Source organism: Vulpes lagopus, chromosome 7 (genome assembly GCF_018345385.1).
Source record: "Vulpes lagopus strain Blue_001 chromosome 7, ASM1834538v1, whole genome shotgun sequence".
NCBI classification, from domain to species: Eukaryota; Metazoa; Chordata; class Mammalia; order Carnivora; family Canidae; genus Vulpes; species Vulpes lagopus.
The window spans coordinates 86,462,656-86,480,110 of record NC_054830.1 but is presented as its reverse complement, the minus strand read 5'-3'; the positions used below and the strand labels follow the sequence as shown (position 1 = coordinate 86,480,110).

The window sequence follows — 17,455 nt, the reverse complement described above, 5'->3', positions numbered from 1 at the left end:
TAATAAATATCTTCTGAATGATTTTGGGGTGCTGTTGAATGGAGTCATAAACAGAATTTCAGAAGATGTGGATAAAAGGCAAAGAATGGGCATCTGAAGATGATATGAAAACAGTGTGCAGAAAGCTCTCCTTAATTCAGCAAACATATATTGGGGAGCTACTAAATGTTAATCACTTCATTAGGCACTAGACTATAATGTAAATAGGATATGCCAGTGCCACAAGGAGATCTCAGTATAAAAAGGCAGTATGTTCAAAGGTATATTTTTTTGCCTTAAAGACTATAACAAATATAAACTTAGGAAAGTATGGGAACATAAAACCCAAGACAAGAAAGTATGGGAAACATAAAACCCATTTAACAAGAATGTTAAAGGTTGTGAATTTCATTTCTTACAAATAAACATGGGTACTACTGATGAAGTTATTAGATCGCCTAAAAATCGTCTTCTGTGATTTCCTTTTTGTATAGCTACTACTTACAAGATTGTTTCAATTAAGACAACACCCCTTTGCAGAAGTGGAAATTTCAGAGTAGAGGTAAGATACCTGGAAGTTCTTAAGATACCAGGGTAATCTGAATGGTTGGTAATGCTTTGGGGGCAAAGCATTTATGTATCCAGTGATAAATATATTCGGTGTTCTCCATTTCACAAAAAATGAAAGAACTGTATTGTTCTCCCTGCAAGCAATGCTAAATGGGTAAATGCAACATGCCGGTCTAGTGCCCAGTTTTCTGTAGTGATTTTTCTATTTGATTAACTGCAAAATGTATGTTTTTCCTGAAAGCCACTTGGCCAGTGCTTAATTCTTCCCTGGGATAGTCAGACATTGACACGACTCACATTGGACTATTAAAATCCCATAATTAATTTGTTATATAACAACAACCCTAGCATTTATTTCCTTTTATCTTTCATAACATAGGAGAAACAATATAACATTTATTATAATTATTTAAGATGGTCCTTTTTTAAGAATTTCATTCAAATACAAAAACATACAAACTCTGACTTCCAAACTCTGATAAGTATCTGCTTTCATTTCTTTTTAAACAGGAGTTACTGAAAAAAAGGTAAGGAGAATGTGGATACATGGGCAGAACAGGGGGAAATTTACAAATATCTAGAATATACTAGAAATGTCACTCTTTGCCAGTAGGAAGATAATTTTATTTTAAAGCACTAGAATTAGAGTGTATAATTTGGAAATACTGGCAAGGAATTTTATTTCTGATGCTTTACACGTAATATTCAAATTTGAATTTTCAATCGAATTGATTTCTAAAGTAAATTCATTAATTCACTTATTCATAAATACATATTATGGGGCTGCTAAATATCAGCTTTTTTTCTTTTTAATTCATTCATTTACATCACCTCCATTTGTCAGGGTCTATTTTAGGGGTGAAGATTGCCACAATAGGAAAGAATCAGTCCCAGACTTAGGATGTTTATAGTCTGATTGGAAAGGGAAATAGAGATATGGACACCAGCTAATACAGAGGGAAGTGAAATCACAAATAACAGAGTGTTACTAATTGAATTATACTATCCTAAGGCAGATCTGGCAGGTATTTACATTCACTTCTATACATCTGGCATTACTTGATTCTGATTTGTAACAGATTTATTTCTAGGCTTCAATTGTAAATGCCTCCCTGGCATATTCAAACTTTAGCTACTGGGTGTCTGTATTTGGAAGATTCCCGTTTGAACCTGTGACTATTTCCAAATTAGAAACAAGATGCCTTGTGAAAAAGGCAAACTGAATTTGCTATTGATCTTTATAATTCAAGCATTTGAGGAACTTCACTGTCCAGCCGCAGAGTTCCACTTAAATCATGCCCATGATTAAATCTCACAAAGCATGCCAGATACAGAGGCCAGGCACACACTCGCCTGGGTGGAATATGATTAGGCTTGGCAACTAGAAAGGTACTTAATGCAATTACCTTCTAATTCATTAGAGAACACAGTTTGAAACAGTCAAGTTATTTCCAAGATGTGAGTCTCTTTAGTAGTAAATGCATCTTATTGATTAGAATGAGTTATGGGATATATCTCACAAGGGTGAGACAACTATACCTCCTGAGTGAATGATATGCAGAATTTAGGACAAATGAGATTAAACTATAATTTACCATTCCTTTCAGGACAGGTTTTTTTTTTTTTTTTTGGAAGTTCTCCAAATCATGTCTTTTAGAAGGTTCTGGCTTGATTAAGAATTCTATTTGATGAAAGATCAGATGGAAAATAAACCCCTACCCATTCTGCTGATGAAGCATGTTTTCATTCTGCTGTAAGTTCATCCAGGAAACAGAACATTATTTTTCAATAAAATTATTATAAGTTAGCTTAAACATATACTATAATAACTGCTCTCTCTTGGCTTATATCCGATCTGATTTGATAAATGAATTGGTATCAACTATATCCAAGAGACGTTCAGAAGTAGGGTCAGAAACTTTCTACAGGAGGATATTTACTGAGCTTTAAGAGCCTAGCTGAATTCCAGTAACACAGACTCATGAAAAGGTATTTAAACTCTTAAAACTTTTCTATCAGTATTAGTTTCCAATGTACCTTGAATTGCTCATATAAATTATATCATTTTTATGAAATCACATTTTTGAGTCACATTTCAATACCATCTGCAATATTTCCAGTGATCCAGAGAAAATTCTTTTTTTTTTAAATTTTATTTATTTATTCACGAGAGACAACAGAGAGAGAGAGAGAGGCAGAGACATAGGCAGAGGAAGCAGGCTCCCCGCAGGGAGCCTGTTGTGGGACTTGATTCCCTGACCCTGGGATCACACCCTGAGCAGGCAGGCAGACATTCAACTGCTGAGCCACCCAGGCATCCTGAACTTTGTTTTTAATCCTGATAATTTATGTCAGATTTGGCAGCCCACAACATTTTTACTAAACATTCTAGAACTCACTGTTCTTTTCCACCATCCCATAATGGCACTTGAGCTAAGTAAAGGCCAAGACGGATACAGTTTGCTTTCTAGTCATCAAAACTGACAAAGAATTATGTGACTTAGTCGTAATATAATTGAGAAGAAAAGGCATATGTTCATTTATACATGCCAGCTCTGTGAGATACAATCATTCCGGGAAAAGAGGAATAAGTTAGAATCAATCTCTGCCTTTGAGGACTCATGTTCTAGTAAGACAAACAGATGTGGTAGAGGTATGTTCAAGGAGTCAAGTACAATTCAGAGCCAGATATAGATGAGAGGGGACAGCAAACATCTCACTAACAATGAGGCCAGATAAAGTGCATGCATATGAGGGTGTCTCAAGATATAAAAAGAGGTACATATGATACATTAAGAAATAAGTGTTTTATCCTCAAGGTATGGGAATGACAAGCTGAGATTTGCTCTCAGCTGTAGGTTTGAATGGGTGCAAGATAAAGTCAAAGAGAGGAAACATTAAAAGACTATTGTGGCAAAGCATTTTTTAAAAGCAAAGACAATTCTTATTCTCTCTTTGGGGCTTAGGTCTGGATCCATCTCCTTCATAAAGCTTCCCCAAGGCCTCCAGCCCATCAAGACTTTTTCTTCCTCTGAATCTCTGGTGTTTCTGTCATCTACCCAAGTTCCTGCCTGGCACTTACAGTACTGCCTTCTCTCTTTTTTAATAATGTTACATGTCTGTGTTGCTTGGCATTGGCCTCATAAACTCCTTGAGGGTAAAGTTAATATTTAAGAGTCGTGCATGCCTTTAATCTATGTGGAAGTGAAAGCAGACAGAAGCAGGTGGAAACTATTTCCTGTGGTCCAGTCCCCCTGCAAAAAAGACTACACAAAAGTCTCCTGATGATGGTGCTGAGGTAGCCTAACACAAACTGGCTTTGGCTTCATGATTAGGGCTGCATTTTGAATGTGTAAAATGTAGTCTGTGTATAGAATTGTCCTACCAAGAATGTGAAAGTGAGGTTATCCTCTGAAAAGTAATTCTCTGGTAAAAGGAGCACTACCTATAGGAGTTGCTTAAAACTACAATATCTCTCTGCTTAAAAACAGGGAGGTAGAGAAGTGTCCAGACTTTGCTGGAAGGAAAAAGAAAGTTATAACTTCATTGATATTAGTAACATATCTAGAGAAGGGATGCTACTGGAGGTGATGGTATGTTTGGATTGAAATACAGGGAAACCCAAAGGGGGAAAAATGTTAGCATGCTCATAGGTTGGGGAGGAGAGAAAACAGATGGGAGAGTATGTGTCTATGGGGCAGGGGAAGGGGAGAGCTGAAAGAAGAAGAGGAAGAGGAGAGGAAAAGGAAGGAGGGAGAAGAAAAAAAGAAAAGAAGGAGAAGGAGGAAGGAGATGAAAAAAAGAAAAAAAAAAAAGGATAAAAGAGAATGAGAATGTACCTGGCCAAAGCCCATGTTCTTAACACCACAGCTGTAATCTGTCAGAAAAGATGGCTCAGAATCATTTCCATTTCTCTGACCAACAATCCTCTACTTAATCTGGGAGTGACAACTGCACCAGGCAAAACCTAAACTCTTTCTTTTTGAGCCATTCCTTATCATAAATTTCGACACCAGCAAAATGAAATTGGCCACAAAACCCTTTGTACATGGAACATACACCCCCAGACCAGTGTTCCACAGAATTCAGGCTGGAAAATGATCTGTTAAATTACTCAGGCACTCTCTGTTAGGGAAAAGAAATGCTATGTAGATGAAAAACAATATATTACTTGAATGATTTTTAATTTGGTCATTTATGTAAGTGTTCAATAAGTTATGGGTATATAAATTTGTATACAATATTTATGCCAAGAATTATATGTGAAGTTGGTATGTAAGTTTTCTTTTCTTTGTCAAAAAGGGAAAACCTGTTTGTTAATTGACATCATCGGCAGCAAACATTTGTTGGGACTTAGGGCCTATCATAACACTAGCAGTAATGGGCCCTTCAGACAAAGAAATACCTTTGCCTCTTAAGCCACTTTCAAATTCATGGAAAAGCAATATGCACACATCGGGCCCTGCGTCAGGCTCCACACTCAGGGGGAGAAAATAACAAAATATTATAAAAACATACAATAAAGTATAGAGCAAATTTGCACACATGTATAATGGCATAAGGATTGGAACGTTAGTCAACTAAAAAAACAGGATAATAATAAGATAATGGAAAACATAGGTTTTATAAAAAGGAGTTCTTAGGACAGAAATTTGCTTTCACACATATTAGATGTGTGAAGCCTGGAAGAGTGACTAACTTTCCTAAGTCCTGGTTTCTTCATCTTGAATATGTATAAAACTGTCTATATTTCATGGTTATTGATATAAAAGACCTATATTGATCCTGATATTCAACTGAGGGTGGGTATCATTGTTATTTCATTCCTAATGTCATGCTGAATTCAATAGAAAGAGACATGTTATCTTCCTGTTCATATTGCTGCAAAACAGACTTTGTAAAGATTGTCTTCAGTAGTACCTTGATTTCATGCTAAGTTGTCTCCTTAAAATAAATAAATCCCTTTTAATGAAATGTTCCCTGTGTTCACTGAGGGATTTTCCACCATTCAGGCCAGAACCACTGCACACATTTTTAGCAAGTTGTTGAGCCCTGGCATGACTCTGCTTGACCACCCCTTTAACCACACAGCCCATGGCTTCAGTACTACTTCCCACACTGCAGTGCTCCTTGGGACCCCTTTCCTTTCTACCAGTGGCTCCCTCTGCCCCTCACTCAGAGAAAAGGTGAGCTGCTGAGGGACAAGGAGCATCTTTCTGGTTCTGGCTTGTTGCAGAAATTCACAGTCCAATCCTAGAAAACCATGCACCAAAGCCTGGAATCCTTTATTCACCTCAGACTGATTCATTTTCCACACCCCCTCCCTCAGTTCTCTAGTCTTCTCCTTCCCTCACATTGCAGCTGATGATCTAGATCCTGCCTTTCAGTGATAAGACTGGAGCCATGGCAAACCAAGAGTCTACAAAGCAGAGGCCAGAAATTCCTGGAATTGTCTGATTTATCCCCATTCTTCTCTTCTATGGTTGTAGGTGTCAGGTTGTAAGATTCATCAGGACAGTTAATTTTTAAAGTATTATTTTACCCTGTTGAATGTAGTTTAATTCAAAATTTCCATTTCAAAATTAATAACATTCTTTCTTGTAAAATACATGTAACCAAAGGAAAGGTTAAAGGCATAATTACATATACTGCTTGATTAATGTCAGGGACCTCTAAAGACAATCTCTATGAGTGTATATTAAAGTAGTATTTCCAAATTAGAGAATTATGTCAACAAATCAGGATGATTTGTTTGCTACTGTAAGATAAATGTTAATGTTTCATTTAATGGCTTTCTATGTGTTTTATGGATTCTAGGACTACTTTGGTATGAAAAACCATTCTGATCGTCTTGGGCTTTAAAGAAAATGCTATTCACCTCTATATTAAGACACCTAGCAATGTGTTTATAATAATATAACTAATAATAAATTGTTAAACAGGGTCCTACCTTAGAGTTATAATGTGGACCACAACTCCTAGACCTGCTATTACCCTAAGAATGAAGTTGTTGCTATAAAAAAAAGATTAGACCCAAGATCTCAAAGACCCTGAAGAAGAGAAATGATTATATAAGAAACTAATAATTATAACTAGCAGCACAACAACTAACACTTACTGAGTGCTTATGAGGCGTGTCAGGTATTCTGTTAAGCATTTTCCATCTCATTTACTTCTAGGGACAAAGGGTAAAATATTCTGAAATTTGGCTGACACAAATGAATGCCTGGGTAGAATTGCTACATCAATGGACCATTAATAATAACAAAAATAGGGACACCTGGGTGCTCAGTTGGTTGAGCGTCTAACTCTTAATTTCGGCTCAGATCATGGTCTCGGGGTCTTGGGATCAGGCCCTGCATCAGGCTCCACACTCGGTGGGCAGTCTGCTTGGGATTCTCTCCCTTTGGCCCCACCCCCTTCGCTCTCACATTCTCACTCCCTCTCTCAAAAATGAATCTTTAAAAAAATAGTTACAATAATAATTATAGCAGTAACATATATTCTGCTGAATGTTTTATGTGTCTGCTCTCATTTAATCCTCACAATTGTACATGGGACAGCTAGTATGTTATCAACTGGGAATCAGCTGATGATCAGATGATAAATAACTTGCCCAAGATCACATACTTTGTAAGTGTCAGAGTTGGGATTCAAATCCAAGCCTTATTTAGAGCCAGTGCTTTCAAATGTTATAGGATATTTACAACTGCAATTTTCTATATAACCTGCCTCTGAAATAAAAGGTTAGCTTGCTAGGATGATAGTATCCTAGTGACTTCTATCCAGAGAGGTCCACACCTAACAGCATGGAAAGATACAAAACCCTGCTTCTTTCTCCTAAGCATTTGAGATCTATAAAGATAAAAATTTAAAATTCGTGATCTTTTGTAAAAGAGAACCATAGTTTACTTATAAAGGTGACAAGACATTTGATAAAAGCTTTTTTTCTCAATCCTTTGATATTAAATCCTCTATACCCCTAAAAACATTTTATCTATCATTATGTGATTTTTAAAAATCTGTTACTAAATAATGGCAGTATCAGAAGACATGAGAGAATAAGACATCCTTGATCTAACGCAGGACAAGAGAACCCAATGCCAGTTGGGCTCACTAACAAGAGAGAGAAGTGTATTTCCTACAATTAACACAGAAGTTATAATTTTGATCTTGAAGCACAAGTTTTGATATTCATTTATTCATTCTTCACTCATCAGATATATTAACTGAAAATGCATGTGGCTCTGGAATTAAGGTCTTAGAGAAGAAAGACAAAGACCTTGGTCTCAAGAATATGACATTTAGTGAGTCATATCTACATCCCTTAAGTATGCATATTTAGAAAGAAATTCTTGGATTTTTTCCCAGACTATAGGAGAACTTCTCTGGAAATAGATGATTCAATCATACAAAATGTACTGAATCTGGTATACTACTGGAGAAGCTTACAACAATGGTAATTTTCAATAAAATAATTGGGGTGAAAGCCAGGCTGTGAGTTAGGAATTTCCCGTAGTAGAGGTGTGAACACACTCCAGCTCATTAGAGGATTGTGTCAAAGAAGGTTGGGCTGATGTTCATTTTCATTCATCTTGTGTCTTCTTCCAGCACTCTTCCCCAGCTATTTTCCACGGTTTTACAGCATTCCCTATCATTTTGGTCAAATGTGCATTGTGATGGAAAGGACATGATACTTACAGCAGAATTACTTAATTAGGTTTAAGTAAGCAGGACATGCCAAGTAGGGTAGGTTTGCTTTCTAGCCATAAAAATATGCCTGCGATGCACGCTGCATTCCCAAGGAGAGAAACAGTGATTGATGTGATGATAAAACGGTGAAGGGAAGGATAAAGCCTGAGAGGTAAAAGTCTCAAAAGGGAAATAAAATAGGGTAGCAGCTGCCCCCATCTTAATTGAAGCATAAATTTCAGGAATAGGATCTGAGGTTTAATTTCAAGCACATACTGGGAGAGAGTTTAGTGTGTGCGTGTGTGTACCCGTGTGTGTGATGGAAAACATGTAAGTTAAAGTCTTCTCATCCTTTGTTTTCAAACCATTTCTAAAAACAAGGAAAAAGTTGTAAATGTAGAAGTTTTTGGATTATTGCTGAGAGGTACTCCTTTAGCCAGCATTTAACATAGACTAACCAAATCAGTGATGAGCAATAACTGTTTCAGGGCTGGTGACCTGCACTAAAAACAATACATTCCTGCACTCGTGGAACTGAATGTTAGGAGTTTATCATTTCTCTCTGCACATACCTTCCTTGTCCCTATCACACTCCTTGCCAGGGTCATTTTCTTTAAGCACAGATTTGACATCATGTTCATATTTATAATGCTGCAGCTGTGCATGCAGAGCTCTGCAGTCCAGCCCCTACCTAAATGTTCCACCTCTTTCTGAATGCCTCCCTACTCTCCAGGGACAAGCTTTCCATTCTCCAAATGTAACATTTATTTTTATGTAGTGGTGGCTTTGCCATACTGTGCCCTGAGCTTTAGAATGTTGTCATACCTATTTTCCATCAATTAAAATTCTCATTTTTTTTAGCTGTGCTGCTGCAATGCCTCGTAAGCTTCAAAGTCGTTCTAATACTCCTATCAGTTTTAATAATGCTTCCTCTTAATTTATGGGGAATTCCGCTTGAATATATATCCTTAAATGTTTTACCTAAAGTTGAGCTATTTTACATGTCAGTTTCACTTTGTGAGATGATTTCGGGGCAGGGAGGGTAGGTTAATTTGTTTCTGGCCACTTAGTGCTTTACATGTGGTTGAAGAATGCTTGGAGAGCAAATAAATATGTAGCTTAAAAGTATTTAAGATTCATACTAAACTTTTTATGATGGAATCAGCGGCCTCACTAAGTTCTCAAGGTTCTTTTTCCGGGAGACATCAAAATAAGAATAGTTGCACAGGTAAAAATATCTATTGCTCTCTGCAGAAAGTAAGGGACACTTTGCATACACGGATGCTGCTATTTTTTCGTGAATTACCTTGGAGACTGCATATCCCATGACATGGGGCATGCTATTATCAGAAGTACTTTAAAAAATCTCGCCTTTTGTATTTTGTCTTTCTTGCGTAATATTACTTCTACCTACAAACATACAATAATGCAATCTGAGCTAGTCAAACCTTTGCTTTTAAAATGCTTTAAGAAAGAAAAATTGCTTTTAAGCTAAGGGACAGCACAAATTTTTATGGCATTGTTATAAACTTCTGAGTTGCAGAATTGGGAAGCCTTGACATTCTTAACTTTATGGAGAAGCTAACATGCATCGCTATAAAAAATGCAGTTGCCATTCTTACAACAGAGAACAAAAATGAATTTAAAACTAATATAAACTATAAAACCATAATGTATAAATTTTCTGTTCATTTTTAAAGAGTTAACCTTTAACTGGGAAAATATATGAATTCACTGTCAAATCTTTTATCTTCCTAGTGCCCTTACATCATATGTTTTTATTCAGAACAGTGGAGTGTACTATCTCTGTACCTCCTAATCAACAGGATTCACCTCAAAAGACTGTCCAAAGAGAAAAGAAGTTGTTTCTTTATAATACTTGAATCAAAAGCCCTTGTATACTTTTCTATATTGATAACCTACACAGCTCAGAAAGATAAAGTATTCTAAAGAATAAAAATAATGATCTCACAGTACAGGAGAGCTCTTCCTTTGTGATAAGATAAATAAGTGCTAATAATGGCATCATCAAATGATTACCTTCAAAATAAATTTAATTTTATCTTTCTTTTGTCTTTTTCTTCTAAGTCTGATGTTTTAACATGCAATCCAATTTTGTTGAAAATGTATAAGTAAACACAATTAGGATGATTATTTTGGACTCAGAGACTAAGACTTAAACATTTAAGAATATGTAAGTCTATCATGATGCATTCTTGCTGTAATTGTTTGCTTGATTCTAATGCTGCAAAGCATGAAAGTAGGTGGAGGCATATTTTCCAGATGCATCCTGCATTTTGATATCCCTTTCATTTATAGACTAGCAGAATTTTTCCAAGTGTGGATAACCCACCTTGCTACTAAGCAGGCCAATTGTCCACAACTCAGTTCATCAATAAGGATTTCTGCTGTGAGTCTGGTGATCTATACTATTTTTAACAAATTTGAAATCTGTGACTATATGAGTTTTTTACCCTCTTGATATCATCTTATAGACAAATAAGTTATGGGATTGGGAAGGGATATTTATCAAACTTTAAAGAATCAATTATTCTCAGTCACTTGAGAAGTTCTCTTTTATATCCAAATAATTATCTTAGGCTACAATTTATTGACTGAGATGCTTTTATGTTATTTTCAGAAAATAAGAAAGCTGTATTTGTAAAAAGTTCAAGTGACTTAGAATAATCTCTGTCCTTTTTTCTCAGTGAATGAAGTTTACTTATATTTTCTGTTTCTATAATTGAACTTAAAGAAAATCTTGCTTTGGGGTGCATTAAATTCAAAGAAGGTGTGAAAGCTTTGATGGTCTTAAAGTCAGAGCCCAAGAATAACTTGTGGTTCTCCCAGCTAATTGTTGATAACGACATTATGTTATGGAGGAGGAAGACAGATAAAGGAGAGAAATAAGAAGATCTGACCAAACCATGGGTAATAGTTGAGATGAGTTTCCAGAAAGCAATAGATAAAAGTAGCAAAGAGAATACTTGAATAAAAGTACAACATTATAAATTCTAGGAGCCACAGTAATAATGAAGTATCTCATTGTATCACCATTTTAAAGAATACTCAGGTGAACAGAAATTAAAGTGATAAATACTTATAAATAAATAAAAGGCAGAATAATGGTATTATTCTAAATTAGAGTAATCCTGAGGCATATTTATAAGATTATACTCCATGAACTGATACATATATATCTATATTGTGTAAAAGACGGCTAGTTAATAGCAACACTTTCCCTATAGCATCTTCAAAAGTACAACTGCTTATCCCATTATAGTTCAGAGTAGTTTCTTAAGGAGGAAATGTCCTTAGCTTGCAATTTTTGGCTATTGCATTACCCTGTATCCATAGTATCTTGTGTCTGCTTTATGTGTATCTTAAAATAACTCCTCTCTCCTCTTGAGAAAAAATGGACTCAATTATTACTATATACATTCTCCTAAATTCAAGGGAGTAACATTCTACAACAACCTGTTCAGTGGACTTAGAAAATAAATAGAAAAGCTATGAATTATTCAGTACATCTTGGCAACACACTAAAGCCCTTAGAGCAAGTATAAATGATCAGATGCCTTCCTCAAATCTTACCTGGTTTACTCTTTTTAAAAATCCAACCCTTGCTGTCTACCATGCAAAGCTCCTGGCCACTGGGTGAAATCCAAACTGGGTAGTTGATCATGGTAATTCCAACATGTCATGGGCAGCAGCATCTCTCAGAGTCCCACAAGCCAATTGCTTGAAGTGAACCTGCAACAAACAAGGTATTTCTTCATTTTAATTGAAAAATTATGAACCATGTCCTAGGTCCAGCAGGCATCACTACTTAATCAATAATGGAATCATAAAGGGGTGTGTGAGGGGTTATAAATGCTTCTCAAGATACTGATAAACTTTAAAGTCAGAAGACTGAAGTTTATGTGCTACAAAAGGTGTTTTTGCCGAATGCATGCTCCTCTTAACGGTATTATTGATCTATTTAAGCTGTCAGTGTAAATAAACATTATTGATATTAAAACTCACACATTTTATGGTGTATACCCCTTCTCCATCATGTAGGTGACCACCTGGAGCATTCGGAATATTTTTCTGTCTCTACCCACAATACTTTCAGGGTAACTGAGGCCCCCATTCCACAGGGCCAAACTTGTCAGCAGCTAAAGAAAAATCCATATGATGATTTAGATCAAGGATAGTTTGTTTTGTTAGTTCTGACACCCTGGTCATTGTCAACAATCCCTGTAAAAATAAGCTGCATCACGTCTGTAGGCTACTGTGTGAGAGACACCTTGAAGGGGCACATATGAGATGATGCAAATGCAATAGCCACCTTTATCTGTATGAAGACACACACTATAAAACAGTAATGAACACAAACACATTGTAGCCAGAATCTGTGTACTAAGGAATGCCCAGAGCGCAGGAAAGTAATTAGATGAGTACATTTGGGGACAATCTACCACATAACTAATACTTCACTCTCTGTGTCCATATGAATAAATATGATGTTTAAACCTCATAAGCATGTTTGACTTCCATTCAGGGAGAAAAAAAAAACACATGCACAATCAACAACTCCTTTTGCACTCTTACCTGCCATACAAATAACTCTGTTCAACAGAAATTCAGAAGGATACTAATGAACAGATGAGTTTATTGGGCTTTCCAGAATAGCCTTTAATAATTATTAGATTGTTTAGCTACAGTAGCCATATTTAGTTATACACATGTAAAACCAGAATTATTATTATTTTCTAAATATTGCAACAGAAATGACTGAGAGGTCATTCTAAGTCTATAGGGGGACTCATGTGAATGATTATGTGCTGCAAATTCATGGACACAGGTGCAAAAACTGATTTTAACAAGCCACAAAATGATATATCCTCATGCACCTGTGATTAGAGCTTCACGTATTCTCAGACGTCAATGTGGAGACTTCATTAAAAGGCACAATAGTGAAATATCTTCTGGTGCCATTTCAGCAAAAATGGCCAGAGGGCAAGAGGCTGACGTCAACTCAGACTAAAATGCAATACTTCAAAGTAAGTCCTGAAAAGGAGAGGCATGTATAACTGGACACTAAGTGATCATTCTACAATTCAACACAGCAATGTTGATGTAATTAGTGACACACATAGATATCCACACACCCAAGCCTCTTACCCCCGCCCCACTAGCAAACACATCCAGACAGACACACACATACACACACACATACCCCTCCCCAAGGCCAAGATGTTCTAATATGTTGATCCAAGTTCTGATATTTGTTAAACTAAAACCTTAGTCAACTTATAGATGCAAAATGCTTCTATTCATGCCAAAAATCATTCTATTTCCTTTCTGCTTTATGTATGCTCTAAAAATTATCAAATCAATTCCCTTATAAAACAAATCTGTTTTCATGAATGTAATTCTTTTTGGTCTCTTGGCAGTCATGCAGGATATTGAAAGAAGTCATACACTGGTGGGCCTAAAGACAGGGAATGTTTATAAACATAATCTCCATGCTCCCAAACTGACTTTAAAATGAAAACATTTTAAAAGCTATTCACTTTGGAAGCACCTATTTGTGCCCTAGTGTGACTTCTCAAATGTTAGTTCTGCTACTCACTACAAAAGAGTAAAAATAAGTAAATCAGTAGAACTACTTGCTTTCTAAAATAGTTTTATTTCATTATACAAAAACTATGCTATTGATCCTTTTTTTGAAAGGGTAGATTTTGTGTATTTTCTTCAGTAATGATGGTTTTCTACTGACGATTGATCACTGACTTGTCCAGGAGCGCACTTATTCACTCTACAAATTTGAAATGAGTACTGGTTGTTCTAGGTATGGGATTAGGTGCTAGATACAAAATGAAAAAGCATACATTCCCCCATAATAAAGACTGCCATCTATTCTATTCTGATTTGTTGGCATATATTTGTAACAAAGAAAAGAAGCCACATTAGACACCATCAAAATAATTGGCCTTAGTTTATATCCTACTCATATATGACTATACCCTGGGATTTTATGAAGTTTGTAAGTGAGTACAGCATTATAGGCCAAGGGCAAAGCTATAATATAAAATGACTCATGCAGCTGACTCATGTAAAGCTTTTACTGGATGTGATGTTTTTGTGTCACTCAAGTTTTTTCTCCATAAGCCAACTAACCGTCAAAATATTTCAGAAAAATCCTACCAATTAATACATTTATATTTCTGGCATCCAGCATAGATGGACTGAGTGCCCACCAGATGTGTGTACTCGGCATCACATACGATCCTATGCAGTCTACATCACAGTTCAAAGATTTTTGTTTCAACAGATGCAGGGAAGAGGGGTGTTGTACAATATGTCACTTCACATAATTACCCATCCCGTTTTCTCAAAGAAGATAAATAAAATTAAATGCATGTATTTTTCTTAAAGAGAAGTCCATGAGGTATTTATGAGAACTACTAATTCCATAACATCAGTTTGAAAATTTATTCTATTACCAATGTTCAGAATGAAAAAAATCTTTAAAATAAATTCTTCACTTCTCCCTATTTAAATATTCTATTGAATAGGAACATGAAAAAAAAAAGGTATAGATAATGCTTTAAATAATAATCCTGGAAATTAAATGATTTTTACTAAAGTCAATATGGTTTCCAAATGATTTCATTTTCTTCTATTTTCTCATCCTAGATTTTGTGAGTCTCTGTTTATTACTGGGATAACTTGGATGAGACCAAGCCTTTTAAAATATAAATGTGGTTTTGGAGAAACTTGTATTGTTTTAAAAATGAAATTTGAGGGTAGCCTGGGTGGCTCCATCGTTTAACCTTCTGCCTTTGGCTCAGGTCATGGATCTGAGGTCCAGGGGTAGAGCCCCGCATCGGGCTCCCTGCTTAGTGGGGAGCCGGCTTCTCCCTCTACCTCTGCTGCTCCCCCTGCTTGTGCTTTCTTGCTCTGTCAAGTAAATAAAATCTTTATTTATTTTTTATTTTTTTTTTTATTTATTTATGATAGGCACACAGTGAGAGAGAGAGAGAGAGAGAGGCAGAGACACAGGCAGAGGGAGAAGCAGGCTCCATGCACCGGGATCCCGACATGGGACTCGATCCCGGGTCTCCAGGATCACGTCCTAGGCCAAAGGCAGGCGCTAAACCGCTGCCACCCAGGGATTCCCTAAAATCTTTACTTAAAAAAAAATATTTTATTTTTTCATGAAAGACACAGAGAGTGAGGCAGAGACATAGGCAGAGAGAGACGCGGACTCCCAGTGGGGAACTTGATGTGGGACTGATCCCAGGACCCCAGGATTAGGACCTGAGCCAAAGGCAGACACTTAACCATTGAGCCACCCAGGTGTCCCTAAATAAAATCTTTAAAAAATTAATTTTGAATGAGTGCATCTTACTGTAGGTAAATCATACCTCAATAAAGTTGATTTAAATTTTATTAATGAATTTTTGACCATGTCCAGAGAGATTCCAGGTAGGGGCACAATATACAGAACCTGTATAAAACATTGTTGTGCATAAATTTAAAATAAAACAAGACCAGAATAAAATTTGAAAATAGTAGAAGAAATTCAAAGATTCACAAATCCTATTTTCTTGCTTCTTGGTCTGGCTGTAAGTGCTTTGTAATTGACTTTTGGTCTTTGTCTTTCTTTATGAACACTACCACTAGCCTTTTAGTTTCTCTTGCTGCTTTGAAGAAAGCTTTCCAAAGGATCCCCTCAGCACTTAGGCACTCATTTTACAGGCTATTGATTTGTACTTGTTGATATGCTGCTCTTCAACTTTATCTCTGGGATGCACTTCATCTTCCCCATGGAGCCATGCTGCACAGCCCCCTGGGTAGCCAGCAGAAGCGGAAGAGTGTTCAGCAGTCTGTGAGCTCAGCGCATTTGTGAAATGACTGCTTGGTGTATTTTGCAAGCTTTATATCTAGGTTACTCATTTTCCCACAGACATCAAGAATATGGGAATAAGTAGGTTACCAATGATCAAAGTTATGAAGCTCTCTGCCTCAGAAATTTCAAATAAGACTCTTTTATAGATAATATTGGAAAAGCAAGGGTGCCACCAGTTTTAGTTACAAAATGATTGCTTCTAAATTCTTTTATTATTATTCTTCACTTAGTCAGATGCAAAAGTCTCAGATAATTTCCCAGCAGGTAGGGGTTATCAACCAAAATGTATATGCCTGTTGCTGTCTTATATACAGTTGTTCATTTCAAAAACCATGCAAAATCTTGTAATAATGCCCACTGTAAGGTGATTAAAATAAGAACCAGAGAGTTTAAGTTTTTGTCCAAGGACATAGAGTCTTTGAAAAATGGTGCTGAGATGCAGTTAATTGATAGTGCTGTACTGTCAATTCTATGTTCTTATAAATTGAGTTTGAGAGATTTGCTCAATATACAGATGAAAATCTGAGTCTCAGGGAAATGAAGTGACATACCAGAGGTCATTAGGATCACAGTAGGATTTGGATGAGTACATAAACCCATGATGCACCTGTATTTCTAATACTCTACTCTCTCACCCAGCTTACTCAGCATGGTATCTAAACAACTATATAGATTTCCAATTCACATGGATTTTAAATAGCCATGCTTTGAGTAGGTTTTATTTTAGAAAGAAGATACCAAAAGTCAACAAACAAAATAACTGGATTTCTGAGTACTCAATTTTAAATGAGTTTAATCCCCTAAAAGCAACAGATGACATCTTTCTCTCTCTCTTTCAAGCCATTTTTTTCCCCAGTGGAAGAAATACAGACACAAGGAAAAGACTGTGATGATAGATTGTGACAAAGACTATTATTAGATTAAAGTATAAATAGCACATTGGCATTTTGTGGATGTTCATTTGGTATGTTTAGCTACACTATGAGTAATTACAAACCTAAAATAGTCTTCCAAGATACTCATTTAATATTTCTACTTCAGAAACCCGGCAGGAAGCCCCGTGAGTAAGATAAAAAACAAAATTTAGGGCAATTCTATCGATATCTGAAAACACAGAGCCTGATTCTAACACACAACAATTCTCTTTGTTGCTATCTTTGCTCAAAGATACCTAATTCTGAATTTGATTATGATCTATATAAACTTTGACATTCAAGTATTCCATATTCCTGTTTGTATTTCCCTAAAATAAGGGATCAAATTAGTCACATTTCTAAATTTTCTACAAATGACACTTGTCTCATACTTTTT

The 17,455-nt window shown here is 36.1% G+C and overlaps 1 protein-coding gene across 3 annotated transcripts in view; it reads right to left on the bottom strand.

Moving 5' to 3' along the window:
* LINGO2 (leucine rich repeat and Ig domain containing 2) overlaps window positions 1-17,455 on the bottom strand; it is a 1,121,960-nt gene that overhangs the window by 285,334 nt on the left and 819,171 nt on the right. For all 3 annotated transcript variants that reach the window (XM_041760400.1, XM_041760402.1, XM_041760401.1), the window contains one exon: window positions 11,836-11,994. The gene's annotated coding sequence lies outside the window, so the exon portion shown is untranslated. The remainder of the gene's footprint in view (window positions 1-11,835; window positions 11,995-17,455) is intronic.